The sequence below is a fragment of the Piliocolobus tephrosceles genome, chromosome 6 (assembly GCF_002776525.5).
Source record: "Piliocolobus tephrosceles isolate RC106 chromosome 6, ASM277652v3, whole genome shotgun sequence".
Classification (NCBI taxonomy): Eukaryota; Metazoa; Chordata; class Mammalia; order Primates; family Cercopithecidae; genus Piliocolobus; species Piliocolobus tephrosceles.
Window position 1 is genome coordinate 40,317,174 of NC_045439.1, and position 16,520 is coordinate 40,333,693.

The window sequence follows — 16,520 nt, forward strand, 5'->3', positions numbered from 1 at the left end:
ACCCATATTGTCATAAATAGTAGATTTCCATCTTTTATTTTATTTTATTTTATTTTTTATTATACTTTAAGTTCTAGGGTACATGTGCACAATGTGCAGGTTTATTACATAGGTGTATATGTGTCATGTTGGTTTGCTGCATCCATCAACTCGACATTTACATTAGGTATTTCTCCTAATGCTATCCCTCCCCCATTTCCCCACCCTAACAGGCCCTGGTGTGTGATGTTCCCCACCGTGTGTCCAAGTGTTCTCATTGTTCAATTCCCACCTATGAGTGAGAACATGCAGTGTTTGGTTTTCTGACCTTGTGACAGTTTGCTGAGAATGTTGGTTTCCAGCTTCATCCATGTCCCTGCAAAGGACATGAACTCATCCTTTTTTATGGCTGCATAGTGTTCCATGTTGTATATGTGCCACATTTTCTTAATCTAGTCTATCATTGATGGACATTTGGGATGGTTCCAAGTCTTTGCTCTTGTGAATAGTGCCGTAATAAACATACATTTGCATGGGTTTTTATAGTAGAATAATTTATACTCCTTTGGGTATATACCCAGTAATGGGATTGCTGGGTCAAGTGGTATTTCTAGTTCTAGATCCACACTGTCTTCCACAATGGTTGAACTAATTTACACTCCCACTAACAGTGTAAAAGCATTCCTATTTCTCCATGTTTTCTCCAGCATCTGTTGTTTCCTGACTTTTTAATGATTGCCATTCTAACTGGCGTGAGATGGTATCTTATCGTGGTTTTGATTTGCATTTCTCTGATGACCAGTGATGGTGAGCACTTTTTCATGTGTATATTGGCTGCATAAATGTCTTCTTTAAAGAAGTGTCTGTTAATATCCTTTGCCCACTTTTTGATGGGGTTGTTTTTTTTTTTTTTTTTTTTTGTAAATTTGTGCAAGTTATTTGTAAATTCTGGATGTTAGTCCTTTGTCAGATGGGTAGGTTGCAAAAATTTTCTCCCATTCTGTAGGTTGCCTGTTGACTCTGATGATAGTTTCTTTTGCTGTGCAGAAGCTGTTTAGTTTGATTAGATCCCATTTGTCTGTTTTGGCTTTTGTTGCCATTGCTTTTGGTGTTTTAGTCATGAAGTCTTTGTCCATGATTTCCATCTTTTAAATGGCCAAATAAGGCTGAGCAAAGATTATCATACCTGTAATCCCAGCATTTTGGGAGGCTGAAGTGGGAGGATTGCTTGAGTCCAGGAGTTTGAGACCAACCTGGGCAACATAGCGGGACCCTGACTTAAAAAATAAAATTAAATTAAAAACTAAAAGACTGAATAATATTCCATTGTATGTATATCCACAGTTTCTTTATCCATAGACGTTTAGGTTGTTTCTATATCTTGGCTATTGGGAATAATGCTGGAGTGAACATGGGAATGCAGATATGTCTTCAGGGTCCTGATTTTAGTTCTTTAGGATACATACTCAGAGGTTGGGGGGTGGGAGGATGTTTGTAAATTGCTATACTAGTGGGCTAGTGAGAGGTGAGGACAGGATTCAAACCCAGGCCTGCCTGAATCCATAGTCAATCCTTTGGCTCTAAATTTCCTTAGTGTTGATCATTTCTTCCTTCTACTTATTGGCTCAGCTCTTCACCAGTGTGATGCTCCATCCTTCATGGAACATATACCTTGAAGGAATCATCAGGCATCCTTTAAGATGGATAGTCTACCCTGGTGTTTAGGATCCAATAAGCCATACTTCATCTGTGGTTAGAAGGGATAAATAAATTTTAATTGGAAATTGTAGCCCAATTTGGGGTGTTTAAAGTATTTTAATGGTAAATAATTGCCTCGTTAATTTGTATTAAGTGATCAATAATCAGAGATGGGTTAGCTGTGGTTAGGTGGCAGACAGGGATGTGTGAACAGAATGTGTTGAGGCTCTGGAGAAGAATGAAGGAAACATGGGACTGGCTCATACCAGGGCTCAATAAACAAGTAAATGCATCGAGAAAGAAGCAGGAGAGTTTGGGGTTAGTCGAGGGCAGACATCTGGACGATGGCAGCTATTTCTGGAGAGATGAAACAATGGGATTTCTGAGCAATGTTATACTTGGGCTCTTAAACAGTAGATATGGGGGCCCAGTTCCTGAGGCTGAGGTACCAGGAAGGTACTGGTAACAAGGTAAGTGACACATAAGTAAAATTAAGATATATAGTCAGAAAGAGACAAGAGACTGAGTTGTTTAGATGCTGAGCGTTAAGCATTTCTCTTTAAGACTTCTTGCGTTCACCAAGTCTGGGAACAGCACTGGTTTTGGAGCATGGGGTGATGCTGAATCTATAGATGAGCGCTCACTTAAGGCAGCTGGCAGGGTAGGAATGGGAACGAGGCATGTGTAGCTCATGATTTCAGGGTCTCTGGAGAGAGCAGATCTGGTGGACACCCAGAGGTTGTAAGATAGAATTTGGTTTTTAGACTAAAAACAAACCTTATTTGAAAAACCAGCCCCGTGAATTTTGCTGTATGATCTTAGAAATCTTGTCTTAAATTGCATTTGTAGGGTAACAATCAGTGAAATGAAGACAATAATAGCTTTTTTGCAATGATGTTGAAAATATTATCAATAATGAATACAAGGTTCTTGGCACATTACAGGTGCTCATAAATAGTAGCTGTTGTGAATAGTCAGGGACTAAGAGAGATTAATTTTCCTGGGAGTAAAATGGGTGAAGTGGAAATTGAAGTTGTACATTTATGTTAAAAGGAACCAAGCTAAGGCAGGTGTCCAGTTTACCTCCAGGAGTGGATTCTGTACTCTGAGGTTCCTCATTTGTGGTAGACTTGTCCTTGTTCTATAGTCAATGGGACCTGAGTAGTACGAGCTGGATGGCTTATTTGGGTGAATGCTTCAAAAGAAATATCGGGGGCTAAACTTTGAGGTTAGAATTCTAGAGTTTAGGAACTCCAAGGTATTTAGTACCATCATGGATAGCTGAGCCCTGAGAAGGAAAAATAATTTAACTTAGATTCACTCAGTTTGTCAGTGGGCAAAAAGGAACTGCAACCTGGCCGTGGACTCTCACTCTTCTATAGTGGCCTCTCAGTACCACTCATGTTGAAGCCACCTTAAGTTCCAATTATAATAACAATAATGACAACAATAAAAACTGCTATAGCAATGACAACTGCTATTCACAATACTTATTGAATGCTTATTGTAAGCCAGACACTGTTTAAAGTGCTTTGTATGTATGTTTCATTAAATCTTCACAATCCATGAAGTAGGTACTATTATGATCTCCAAAATAGGTGAGGAAGCTGGGGAACCTTGCCTAAGGAACTTGCCCAAGATCATGGAACTAGAAAATGGTAGCTCCAAGGTGTGGCTTCAGATGCCCTGCTCTTGACCCTTATGCCATGCCACCTCCAATGCATGTCAGTGTCTGAGAAGACAGTGTCCATGTAAGATGGCAGATGACTAGTGGGTGGCCAGTTCTGGTGTATGTGGTCTTCTCATTCTCCTTTGCCCATTGTTTCTGAGTCTTATCTGACTTTCCATCAAGTTTTTAAAAAATGTTAACAGTCTTTTGTTGCTACTTACCTGAGGATCCATTCAAGTTACAGTTTAGATACTCCAAACTGTATTACCACTGTGTATTGCAAACTGTGTATTGCTACTATTTTATACACTAACATAGATATCCTTTTATTTTACATCGGGTTATTATAGCTAAAGCTTTTGCTGTCATTCAGAGCATACTAATAACTCCCAATAAAGAGGAAGTTGAGTGACAACTAAAGGAAGCCCTCTAGGTCCCATGTTCAGGAAAAATGTAAACTATCACTTTAGTGAGCTGAACAAGTACAAAGAGATTATTCTAGGTGAAAAAAGAGAAAAGAAGAGAAACTGTATAATAGCAGGAAAAGAGAGCAACCAGACACAAAAGTGAAAGCCAGATATTTGATTTCCCAGCATTCCTTGCAGTTGGAGGTGATCACATGAACTCTTTCTGTCCTTCTAGCCAATAAGATATAAGAGTAAGTCTACTTGCAGTATCTGAAACATCTTTGCTCTCCTGAGAAAAGGTATGAGCAGGAGACAACTTACCTAACTCCTCCTTCTTTCCTTGAACTTGCCCATGATGCTTGGGGTATGGCTGTCATCTTGTGACCACAAGGTGGCAAGCACAAAGACAAAAAGCTAACACACTGAAGTTGGTGAGGCAGAAATTTAGAAGGAAACTGGGTCTTAGTAACACTTATGAGCAGCTAAAACAACACCAGCAATAACCTATCTCTAACCTTCTTGTCACATAAGAAAAATAAATCTCTCCTTGTGTTAAACAATAAAAAAGTATTGTAATATTTCTTTAGTCAAAAAAGTTAAGAAATTACTAAGAAATGAGCAAACAGGGATAGACTGAATAGAGCCAAAACTCTAATGAAAAAGGCTGTGGTGAGCTAGTGGGAGAATCTAAAGAATGTAGTTAGTTGAATAGCTAGATTTCACGTTGAACTTGCTTTTGTTTCTGCAACTCCAAATTGGAAGTCTCAAAGAAGCCATTCCTTGCTCTTCTAGGGACCAGTAAAAAACTGAGCAAGATGAGCTTATCTCCAGAGAGATAAGAGAGACACCAGGTGAGAGACAGACCATGCAGTTCCTGAAAGAGAGATGGTGATCATGCTGTCTCCTCAGGAGCTGCCTCAGACCCAAAATACCTCCCATTACCAGAACTGGTTGTGATGAGAGACTTCTTTTTGGATTCCCAGGAGAAACCTGGATCCTTAAAATAAACTCCCATTTTCCTGGGTGAAGTTGAGTGAGCATTCCGTGTAGCCAAGTGATCCTTACTAAAACACGGGCTATCAATAAGAGTTGAGCAACACACAGTACAGTGTGGGCATTATCTCCGGATTTTCTGCAGTGCACAGAGGGAGCTCTCCACTGCTTTGCTGAGAGGCAGATTCTAGCCTAATTTTCAGAAACTGACTTTCAATAGCACTAGCCTGTGCATAGCTCCCTCACTGCACACACCAGCCTGCATAAGAATTTGCTGTTATGCACCTGTCACCTACTACAATGCAACCTCCTAGAGGAGCTGTGTCTAATCTGTACTTGGAGCCCCAGAGATTAGTGCAGTGTCTAGCACACGAGTGGCACTTGCATCAACAGGGTCCTGGCAGAAAGCAAATGGTGTACTCAAATAGAGGTAATTCAAAGTTTTCCATAATGATTATGTACCAAGGTGTGGGCAGGACGTATCAAACCAGAAGATATGCTGTAGCACCCAAGTTAGTGACAGTGCAGAGTCATTATCACCCCAAGTCTGAAGGTTGAATGGGGGAGGAGTTTCTGTAACCCAGAGACAGAGAGCTGTGTGAACAGGGCCACTTTACAGAAGGGCTGCAGCCTGCCCATGGCAACCCCTTAGAGAGTGAGCTCAAGGTGGGGGGGGGGGGGGGTACATTCTCCAGTGTAACTCTCCTTCCTCCTTTTGTCTCCTGCTGGTGCTCCCGAGTGACTGTACCTGACTGGATGCCAGGGGGCAAGGGTACCCTGTTCATGCAGTCTCTATAATTGGATATCTGAGGCACGAGTAGGGTGGTTGAGGGTGGAAAGTGGATATGCAGAGGTGAAAGGAAGCTCTCAAGCCAACACTCAATGACTAACTGCTGAGTGAGTGACTGGTCATTCTAATTACAGTAAAAACTGCTTTTACCCTAATTCTCTCTACTCTGGTATTCATCATGTTTCCTGCTTAGAGATTTTTCTTTCCGTTTCTCTGAGGAATTTTAGTGCCACTTCTAAGCCATCTTGTTTCTTCCCATACCAAGACCATCTGTAGGAAGAATAGATTGTTTGTATTTACAGTGTGATTTTAGAAGGGATGGCAAGACTTTCCGATCCTAGCTATTGAAACGTCCCTCACCTCTGGCAATGCCAGCCAGGAGAAGAGAAGGAGGTATTGAGGACTAAAAAGGTAAGGCTAAGAGTAGAAAGGAGTGCCTTATGTCAAGACAATTTTGCCTAAAGTTAACCCTCCTGATTCAGCTGAAATTCTGATCAGTGACTTTTCTAATTCAAGAGTTCAACTCTCTCTCTCTCCTTCTTTTTTTCTTTTCTACTTGTTCTATGACTTTAAATACAGGAATAGATTTGTGTAACCACCACTACAATCAGGATATCCAGTACTACCACCCCCCAAAACTCCTTTCCACTGCCCTTTTACAGTCACACTCTCCCCCTATCCCTGCCCTGGGGAGCTGCTGATCTCTTCTCTATCACTATAATTTTCAAGAATGACATAGAAATGGAATCATACAGTGTGTAACTTTCTGAGACTGGCTCCTTTCACTCAGCTTAATGCCTTTAAGATTCATCCAAGTTGATGTGTGTTATAACATCTATTTTGATCTCTCATGTATTCGATCTGCCCTCACTTGACAACACAAATGCCTGCAGTCTAGGGACTAGAACACTGTACTGTGTGTTGCTCAACTCTTATTGATAGCCCGTGTTTTAGTAAGGATCACTTGGCTACACGGAATGCTCACTCAACTTCACCCAGGAAAATGGGAGTTTATTTTAAGGATCCAGGTTTCTCCTGGGAATCCAAAAAGAAGTCTCTCATCACAACCAGTTCTGGTAATGGGAGGTATTTTGGGTCTGAGGCAGCTCCTGAGGAGACAGCATGATCACCATCTCTCTTTCAGGAACTGCATGGTCTGTCTCTCACCTGGTGTCTCTCGGTGTGTGCTCTAGGCTCCCACTTTACCAGCAGGCTTTTTCAGAAGTGGTATCTTCTGTTTCCCTCTCCCTTAAATTCAGCACATGGCCATCACAGCCTCTTCCACCCTTGCCCTTCAGACTATTCAGCTGTGGCCCCTGTTTCCAACTAGTGCTGTAATACTATGATCAGCTCTGCTCATCTTTGAAGCCAGGCAGCACAAGTCTCTGGCCATCTGATGAAATGCCTGCCCTGTTCTAGCCACCTGTGTCTTGTGCAAGTGGGATCATGGTGGCTTGGTAGAGTAGATTCCTTAGAAGGGGGTGAGTTGGAGAGTGGGACAGGCAATGACTGACAGTTCTAGCATTTTCCATTAAGAAAGTACTCTCTATGGAGGATTGTTGAAAACTCTATTCATTTCTTCAGACATTCTGTTCTTTACTCTTTGATCAAACCAGATTGTAGGAAAAATGCATTTGGACCATCTTACTTGGCCTCCAGCAGGCTGTGTTCACTGAACTGTGTTTTGTTATCCTGCTGGCTTTCACTGAGAGATATTACAAGAAGGAGCCCTATTGAAACTATGACTGCATTTTCTGTTATTGAAGACGTTATCTATGTAGTGCCTCTAACACGAAGTTTCATGTGAAAAATTTATTTGATGCATAAATTTAAGGACACACTTTACTTCCCTTAAGGAACTGGCACATTTTCTTCCTCTTGAGCAAGGAAAGCTGGGTAACTTATTCAGCCTCCCTTTGTGTTGATGCTCAGAAAACTCTGTTCCCAGTACATCAAGATTCAGCTAGAGCAGCTTCCAGACTCTTATGGTCTCCATATATTTGTTTTTGGCCTTTTCTTGATATATTTTTATTTTTATTGATCTTGAGTTTTAAATGTACATTTGTTCCCTGTGACCCATCACATAATAGTGCAAAGAATGAGGACAGATATAAAGAAATAAAACCATGCTTGAGGGAGTAATGGGCTATGGAGTCTAGCTCCTGGCCCTAGGCTGCCATCTTGACTGTCCCATGAGGTCTCTTTCAATGACAAATATCCACTGAGCTAACAGTAACAGTTGCAGACTTTTCAAGGTGGAGAAAACCTAAGCAATGATGAAATATACATTGGGAATTATAACAAGAGTTCCAAGGGCTTATTTGCATCATCTCATTTAATCTTTACAACATCCATAGGAGATAGATATTAGAACAAATTATTTAATCACTAAACATCAGCTTCCTCATTTGTTAAAAGGAGAAAATAATGCCTTCCCCCCAAGGCTGTTGTAAAAGTTAAATGAAATAAAAGTTGTATGATAGCTAACACAGTGTGTGACGCATAGTAGGTAATTAAAACTATTAGCACTTTTTCTACCCTTTCCCAATGTGTCCCACCAGTGTCCTCTCCTGTCATCTTTGGTAAATTTCTCATGTCTTACACATGATTTTAATGTTGATTTTATCTATTCTAAATATCTCTCTAGCGCTTTGTTCTCCCATCTGCAAGTGTTTAACTTATTTGACTATGATCAGGAGAGGAATGATGTCTAATGTCTCTTGTCCAGTCAAAAGCACAGAAAGGTAATTTCTTGCAAGTCATTTTTTTATCATGAAGATTATACAAAATTTTCACCTGTGGAAATTTTTGGCAGTCACATTTGGATCAGATAATTAATTAGGGAAAGATCTGTTTTTGCAAAAGTATAGGACTGTCCTTGGTGGACCATTTGGCCTTCTTTTTAGGGTATGGGACTTGGGAAGGGGTTGTGCCTGGTGGAAGAGCCATGGAGTCATTGCTGACTTAACCTGCCTGCATCCCTGAAGGGGCTCACTGATGTTCCTTGTACTGTGGGACAGTTGGGAGACATTAGGCCTTGGATGTGCCTTTATAATCTTTATTATAATTTATCATGGGGCCCATGAGCATTTAGCCAGAGAGACTCCCCTTGAGCACCAGTGACACAGAGCAGGTCAATAGCAGGTCAACCGTTTTATAGGGCCACCAGGGGCTGCCTAACACAGTAGTCCTTGGCAAGACATCATTGCCAGGCAGATCTGAAATGGACACTGTGATCCTCTGTGCACAGAGCTCAGTGCAGGGAGCCAATTAGAACCTGGGGGACTGCCCTCATCTCATCTTTACCTGCAATGCCTTGAAGGAGATACCAGTTTTGTCATTGAGGGAACAAAAGAGAATATTTATGCAGAACCCATGAGATTCCACTTACATTTCACATCTCTTTAATAGACTGTGACTGCTAGGAACAATGTTTTCTCATTATTAATAATTTCCTGAACATGATTCCAAACCAAGCTGTCCTGAGAGCAGGCTCATAGGAGGAATTAGGATGCTACATCTCCAGTTTCCACCCCAGTGATTTACAATTAAAGGTCTCAGTCTAATGTTTTGAACCGACCTTCATCCCAGACATTGAAAGACCAAGAATCTGATAGCACAGGAAGCTTCATTTTCTATTCACCGACCTTGACTTCAAACTTTGAATGACATAGAAAATAAGAGCTATTGTACCTGAGAGGATCAAGGAAAGAGAAACAATTGGAAATCTGCCATGGGGGCTCCAGGGTCATGGAACTCTATTCAACCCCATGGAGATCCTGTCTCATCTGCTTAAACTTGAACTAGAGGGGGACAATCCTTCTTTGGGGAGAGTGGTTTTGAGCAACAGACTAGCAGTCCTAGTCCTCAATTCCCTCCCCAAACTGTAATTTCTTGTATGATTTTTAGATCATTTATTTTGGGCATTCAGCCTTAGGAAAGCAGAAACAACCCCCAGTTATACATACATGCCCCCACTTACACAAATGTGTAAAATACAAACCCCCTTTCAACATAGGCTCCATCTGAGAGATCCTTATTTGAAGACTTGGCACACTCTTACATTAGTCATCCCCCTGTGGGGAGTAAGTGGATGAGCCAAAAATGTAGATAATTGTAGCCCTGTCCCTCTCAGACAATGACACTATTGTCCAGAATCTCCTGGGCCTTCAGTATTGTCAACTAGACTTTCTTCATCCTTTGTGTTTCTCCTTTCAGGAAACCAGATATGATAAGCTTGACAGAACCTGCAATTCCATCTAACACCTTGACACCTTCTCCTCCTTCAGAACTCCCCTCCCTGGTCACAGCTAGAAACCTCCCCAAAGAGGGTGGATGCTGAGCAAGTGAGAAAGGGAAGGAGGGCACAAGAACTCCTGGTCTTAGGGGAAAGATACCAAGGAGGAAAGAGAAAGTCAAACCACAGACAAAATAATCCACAAAAAGCAGCAAATGTGCATATATTTGGGGACTACAGTAAAACTCCATGATAGTAAGTCATGTGAGTCTATAATTTAAATTTAGATTTCAATCATTTTTTACTGTGTGCCATAGTAAAAAAATAAGTTTTATATTGTGACTCAGTACATATACATGGTTTTACAAAACAACCTTCACTCTTACTACACGGGATGCATTCTGACATTTTCTTCCATCCTATTCAGCCCTAATCCATTTTATCCTGCCTTACATTACCTTAATCTATTCAAATCTTTTCTGTTCTGTTTCATTTTTTAAAAAAGGAAGTGGTGGCTACTCACTAAATTAATTTCATGACCCACTAATAAAGCATAACTGGCAACTTAAAAAATAGTAGTTTGTTAAAATTCATGAATGTGCAGACTTCTGATTCATAGACTTTTGAAACTGTAGATCATCTGTTTCTAGTGTAACCTCATTTTCCAGGTGAAGATACTGAGGCCTAAAGAGGTTCTAATTCATCCTCGATTGTGTGCCTGGTTGATGGCATGACCAATGTTCTTTCTTGGATTTACATGGTGATGCAAGAGGGAATGTGGTGTAGGGCAGAACCTGGGTTGCAGTTGGTAGACACATTCTGTTAAGAGCTTTGTGACCTTAAGCAAATCACTTAACCCATTTGGCCTCAGTTTCCTGGAAAATGAGGCGAGGACCAATTAGGTAAAAGGTAGGAGAGGCTTTGCAAGCAGTGGAGTCCAAAGGTGAAAAATTATTACTTTTCTTGTCTCCCTGTGATAGTCTGTGATGCAGGCATTATTTACATTTTTTGTCAGCAGTTCTACAACAGAGACCCTGGCTTTCGAACAGAAAAGAAAAAAAAATCTATACAGTAATCAGCCTCTTTCTCATCTTTCAGAGATCCCCAAACTCTCTACTTTATTCTCTCTTCATTTTTCTAATTTGTTTTTTGCTTCTTGATTTATCTTATCATTTCATGCCTCTAATTCTTAAAGTAGTTAAGGTCAACGCATGGTCAGAAATAAAGAGTCCATATAGAGACGATAAACATATTCAGAAGTGTCTGCATAGGTCTGTAGCAACATATAGACCCAAGTCTGTCTCCATGTGGGAGTGGTAAGGGATAGATTAGCCATCTGGAAATTTTTCTAAGATGTTCATCTGTGTCTTAAGAGGATGATGACGTTCCACAAACAGAATCAGTAGGTGTGAGTAAGACACATGGATCCTGTCCTCAGTTGGTTCTAGGAAAGAACCATTTTGCCTCTGGGGCTTACAGATGCATGAGATTTTCTCTGATATGTAAACATGTCTGAATGATCTCATGCCAGGAGAACACATTAGTTCATGTGATGACTTCAGATGGCATCTGAAGAACAGTCTTGCTCACAGGTGGCTTTGTCCAGAAGAGGATTCAGTTGGCATCAATGGCATGGGAGGGGCTCAGCTTGAGCCTCTCAGGGGCAGGTGCCTCAGGAGGCTCAAGGAGCAGGGGCATGTTGTAGCTCTCTTGTCAGCTCTTCAGACTTGGTTTACCCAGACCAAGGGCTTTCAAAAGGAAGGTTAAGTTTGATGTGGCCTCTTGGTCACTCTGGAGCCATTTCTCTGCTCTGCATCAGAAGAGGGCCAAGGAACTGGAGTCTACTTCTCTAAGGATCTTGATATATCTTAGAACCACAGGAAAAGTTTAGCTGGAAAACATTTAAATAAATCCATCTGCACATCCCTCCTCTCTCATATTTGAAAGACATAGCAAGGGTAAGGCTCATTTTGTTTTTTCTCCTATCAACATAAATTCTGCTCAAATATCTGGTTCAGTTTTCTTAGTAATTTATGCATTTTCAGCTCAGTGATTTTCTGCAGAACCAGCCCTTTATGAGAAACTAAAATTTTCCCAGGGAGAAAATTGCCTTCTCTGTCACAGTAGTCTATATTTAGTGCATAACCACCTGTGTGACATGACCTGAGTTCCCCCATCTAAAATGAAGCCGTACCTAGAGAGGACATTGCTTTATGGTGGTGAAGAGCGCAGATTTGGGAGCCAGACTGTCTGGGTTTGATCCCTGCTTTTCTGCTTATTAGTGATGTGACCTTGAGAAAATTACTAAACCCATTTTTGTATCAAATTTTTTCATCTACAAATCAGTGATGATAATAATAGTATCTATGTCATGAAAATTATGAGTTAATGCAGTGCCCAGTTACAGTAACTGCTAAAGAAGATTTAGTATTTTTCTTACTGAAATGATCTGTGAGTTCCCCTATGGTTTTAAAAGTAAATGATAAGATTATAATAATGATATTTTACATTGGCATAGCTTTATATTGTTTATAATACTTGTCTTCATATATTATCCTCAGATGAGGAAATTGAGGCTGAAAAGTTAAGTGACTTTTTTGAGGATACATTTTTTAAGGGGAGTAGCTGAGTCTAGCAGTAAGCCTTCTGATTCCCTGTTGGCAGCACTCCCCTCACAGGGTGATGTATTCAGCTGGGAATAGGTACCTCCCTCCTAGATGGTCCTCCTTTTGATACTTTTCATTATTTGAACATAGTGCCACCATTCTCCAAACTGCTGGATGCCTCCATAGACTAAAAAGTGTTTATAACTTTTCACGTCCATGTCTGTTTTAATAGGGATAACAATAGCTGCTATAACGAATAAACCCAGAATCTTAGTGGCTTTCCACAATAGTGATTTATGTCTTGTAAACCAAAATAAAATTCTAAACCTCCCAACCAATTGAGTGTACCCCGTCTTGCCAAGGGCACTCCAGAGTAAATCTGTAAAACTAGTTTAGGCCATGATGGGAAATGGGGTTTGGACATGCCTCATTACACCCTCCTCCCTTTGGAATTCAGGGACAACTGACCAACATTAACATCAAAACAGAGATCTTAAGACTGACCAAACAGACTCTGTAGTAATAAAATACATCACAAAATGACAGACAGCAGGCCCTAACAGAAATAAAAATATTTTACCCTGAAATATATTTCTTTGATGTATTTTAAAGTGGCCCTGCAGAGATGTCTCTTGTGGGAGAAATCTACATTCAGTAGAGAATCTCCTCCCCTTTCTAGGTCTTTTCCTGATCCTAGAGAGATAAAGAGTCTGGCACCGTTTTAAGTCTGATAAGAAACATTTACAATCTGTTCTCTCTGAAGCCTGCTACCTGGAGGCTTCGCCTGCATAAAAAGAACCTTGGTCTCCACAACCCCTTATCTTAACCTAGACATTCCTTTTCATTGACTCCTGGTCTTTAGATAATAACTTAACTCTTTCAACCAATTACCAGTACAAAAATCTTTGAATCCACCTGTGACCTGGAAGTCGCCCTGCCCCCACCATTTGAGTTGTTCTACCTTTATGGACCAAACCAATGTATAGCTTACATGTATTAATTGATGTGTGCTTATGACTCCTGTCCCCCCTAAAATGTATAAAATCAAGCTGTAACCCAACTACCTTTGATACATGTTCTTAGGACCTCCTAAAGCTGTGTACAGGCTTGTCCTTAACCTTGGCAAAATAAACTTTGAAATTGATTGAGACTTGTCTCAGATACTTTTTGGTTTACAGTCTCACTCATGTAAAGTACAACATTAGTGTTCTGGGTTGGGAGGAATGTCCACATAGCCATTCAAGGACATAGGCTTGAAAGTGTCCTCAAAAGTATCCTCTCTAAGACCCTATAATTCTTTTCTATTCGGTAGCGGATAGGGCAATTTTCATCATGGGGAGATTTTTTCATCCACTTTTTAACCATTTTGATCCACAAGCAACACACATCACTTTGTTTCACATCTTAATAGCAAAAGCTCGTGATATAGCCCCACTGAGGTGCAAGGAAGGCTGACAAATGTTACCTCTTGACAATACTGTCTGTACAGTCACTTCTTGACAATGCTCTTAGGAGAACATGAATTTTGGCCATCAGCTGGTCATTTTTGTCACACTCACATTCCCACATTTAATCACTTGCTATGCTGTGCCTATTCTCTCTCCAATTTTTCTATCATATTGACACTGTATTCCCATTCCCATCACCACCACCCTAGTTCAAACACAGAAAAGAACAATACTGGTTAAAGAACAAAGTGAAGCACTAGACTTGGGACGAGGCAATGAGAACGTACTTAGTTTCTGAAACTGAGTTCAAATTTCTGGACCTGGATAAATTTTATTTCAGAGAGCTGAGCAAGATCTACGTATGGAAAAATTATAGGAATTATTAATAAGTAGATGGGGTAGACCTGGGCTTCTATGAACAAATCATTTCAGATAGATATTGTGTTCTGTCTTCTAAGAGGATCATTAGCATTAAAGACCAGTGAAAAACAGATATCGAGTTTATTTGAATTTCGACTAGAATTGTGATCAGTTTGAATGAAATTCTCATGGAGGAGATTAAACAATGGAGCCTGGATTGATTTATAGTTTGGTGGATTTAATTTGTTAGATGAATGAATATAAACTTGGAGAGAGGTATGTAGAGGTATGTTCCAGGAACCTGTTGTTGTCCCCAACCTCTACCTTTATTAAAAAATTAATAGTTTTGGTGGAAGACTTCATCCTCAAATTTATGGTTTATGTGACTTTGGGAGGTAAGCTAGTACCTTTTAGGTAGCGATTTCTTCTTAAAATCCTCTAGGTGAATTTCTAATCTTGAGGTTAGAGTGAAAAAAGACAAATCAAATATTGTTCCATGTATGATCATATTCTTCTGTATATGTTTATCCCCTTTGGGGAACATAGAAACCAAAGAATTTTAAATTATATTTTGCTCTCAAAGTGATCATGTATTAAAAGTTAACTCCGTACCCGTCAGCATGACTTAGCCAGAAGGGTGTTCTTACTTACTAAATTTTAAAAAGAAATTGTCAAGTAGACGTTATTCCCTGAATTATTTGCTTGGGCTTCAGAGGAAATAAGTCAATGAGTTGTGCCTTCCTCCATGCCTCACCACCACCTCCCCTGCTCCCTGCTTCTAAGGTGATAGCCTTGGGGAAAGGATCAGTGGGAAGCTGACTGTACTCTGATGAACAGAAGTCTGGAGACTCAATGTGTTTGTCCATTTTGCATTGCTATAAAGGCATACCTGAGACTGGGTAATTTATAAAGAAAAAAATGGTTATTTGACTCACAGTTCTGCAGACTGTGCAAGAAACAAGGTGCTGGCATTGGCTTCTGGTGAGGTCTCAGGAAGCTTGTAATTATGGCAGAAGGTGAAGGTGAACCGGCATATTAAATGGTGAGAGAGGGAGCATAGGAGAATGGGGAGGTCCTAGAGTCTTTTTAACAATCATATCTAGTGGCAACTCATTACCAAGCCATTCATGAGGGATCCATCCCCATGACCCAAACACCTCCCACAAGAGCCCACCTCCAACATTGGGGATCACATTTCAACATGATATATGAAGGGGACAAACATCCAAACTCTATCACTCAGCATAAAAACTGAGGCCTGGGTACTAATAGGGAGTGCTATGGTTGGTGCTATCAGGAGATTCCCAAAGGTTCATCTCTACTCTCCTGCATACCACAGAATGAAAAACAAGGGGATCTGCCAGGCTGAACCATGGTTTAGACAGAGTAATTAAAGTCATGCCACCACAAGCCAAATGCCATTCCAAGCAGAAGGATCCTGGATTGTGAGCATCTTCTATTCTTGTGCCAGGGCTGGGGGGATGCGGGATAGGTCCATGCTTCTAAAGTGGGCTTCTTTTCCTTTATGAATGCCCAGTGCTAAAGAGTGTCTCATTCAGTTGAGTCAGGCAATGGGCTGCCTTCTGAGTCAGAAGGGACCTATAGCTGGAAACATTAAAACAGAAGGTACATGGCCACATGCCAGTGATATTGTAGAGAGAGGTCCTAAGCAGGGCAGAGGACTGGAAGGCTTTAGGAGGGGGGGGCTTTGAATATCCCTTTGGGTACCAAAAATGTCAGAACTTCTGACTTTCCATTTATAGCCTCCATTGACTGCCTAGGAGATTGGATTTCAGTGTCTGAAATATCGGAGTTTTAGTCACAGCTCTGCCATGTGATTTTGAAACATTTTGAAGGTTAGTTCACCTTTCTGTGCCTCAGTTTCTTCATTGGTAAAATGTGGATATAATACTGGCGTGTCAACTGTTGACTCCACAAAACACAACTAAAAATCCTGTTGATCAAGCACAGTTAAGTTTATTAGACTTACTTCAATAAAAGAGAGATCACCACTTGCCAAAGTCTTTATAGTATATCAGAAGAGGGAAGTTGAGGGTATTTACATAATCCTTCTTAATTTCTTCCAAAAAAGAACAGGATCTTCTTTCAAACTCTTTTTATGAGGCAAGCATCACCCAGATACCTAAGCCAAAAAGACCACAAGAAAAGAAAACTGCAGACCAACGTACCTGAAGAACATGGATGCAAAAATCCTCAACAAAATATTAGCAAACCAGATTGAATAGCACATTAAAGGGATCATATACAATGATGGAGTAAAACATATCCCTGGGATGTAAAGATTGTTCAACACATGCAAATAAATCAATTTG